Source organism: Penaeus japonicus, unplaced genomic scaffold (genome assembly GCF_977035675.1).
Source record: "Penaeus japonicus unplaced genomic scaffold, GWHDUDI00000001_assembly GWHDUDI00000019, whole genome shotgun sequence".
Classification (NCBI taxonomy): Eukaryota; Metazoa; Arthropoda; class Malacostraca; order Decapoda; family Penaeidae; genus Penaeus; species Penaeus japonicus.
Genome location: NW_028234421.1, coordinates 1,493,299 through 1,494,661, shown reverse-complemented (window position 1 = coordinate 1,494,661; position 1,363 = coordinate 1,493,299).

Below are 1,363 nucleotides of genomic sequence, written 5' to 3'. Positions count from 1 at the left end.
GGGATACTGTGTGGGCGAGTTACTGTTACTGTGGGCGAGTTACTGTTTACTGTGCGAGTTACTGTTACTTTACTGTTACTGTTACTGTGCGGATAACGGTTACTGTGGCGGATACTGTTACTGTGCGGGTTACTGTTACTGTCGCGAGTTACTGTTACTGTGCGAAGTTACTGTTACTGTGCGGATACATGTTTTACTGTGCGAGTTACTGTTACTGTGGGCGAGATTACTGTTTACTGTGCGAGTTACTGTTACTGTGTCGAGTTACTGTTACTGATACTGTTACTGTGCGGATACTGTTACTGTGCGAGTTACTGTTACTGTGCGGATACTGTTACTGTGCGAGTTACTGTTACTGTGCGGATACTGTTACTGTGCGAGTTACTGTTACTGTGCGAGTTACTGTTACTGTGCGGATACTGTTACTGTGCGAGTTACTGTTACTGTGCGGATACTGTTACTGTGCGAGTTACTGTTACTGTGCGGATACTGTTACTGTGCGAGTTACTGTTTACTGTGCGAGTTACTGTTACTGTGCGAGTTACTGTTACTGTGCGGATACTGTTACTGTGCGAGTTACTGTTACTGTGCGGATACTGTTACTGTGCGAGTTACTGTTACTGTGCGGATACTGTTACTGTGCGAGTTACTGTTACTGTGCGAGTTACTGTTACTGTGCGAGTTACTGTTACTGTGCGGATACTGTTACTGTGCGAGTTACTGTTACTGTGCGAGTTACTGTTACTGTGCGGATACTGTTACTGTGCGAGTTACTGTTACTGTGCGGATACTGTTACTGTGCGGATACTGTTACTGTGCGGGTTACTGTTACTGTGCGAGTTACTGTTACTGTGCGAGTTACTGTTACTGTGCGGATACTGTTACTGTGCGAGTTACTGTTACTGTGCGGATACTGTTACTGTGCGAGTTACTGTTACTGTGCGAGTTACTGTTACTGTGCGAGTTACTGTTACTGTGCGAGTTACTGTTTACTGTGCGAGTTACTGTTACTGTGCGAGTTACTGTTACTGTGCGAGTTACTGTTACTGTGCGAGTTACTGTTACTGTGCGAGTTACTGTTACTGTGCGAGTTACTGTTACTGTGCGAGTTACTGTTTACCGTACGGGATACTGTGTGTTGTCGGGTATTGGCGTGAGTGTTATCTTCAGTGTTACTAGGCGTGAATGTGCTACCGTGTGTGTCATTATACGTACCTGTCAAAGTACGTACCGATATTAATACTGTGTGCATGTGCGTGAAATGGGTTACTGACATTGTTACATAGTGTGCGTAATATTTTCTGGTGTTACCTCGCAATAGTGGTACTCTATGCAAGAAATTCTGTCTCAATAAATGAAAACC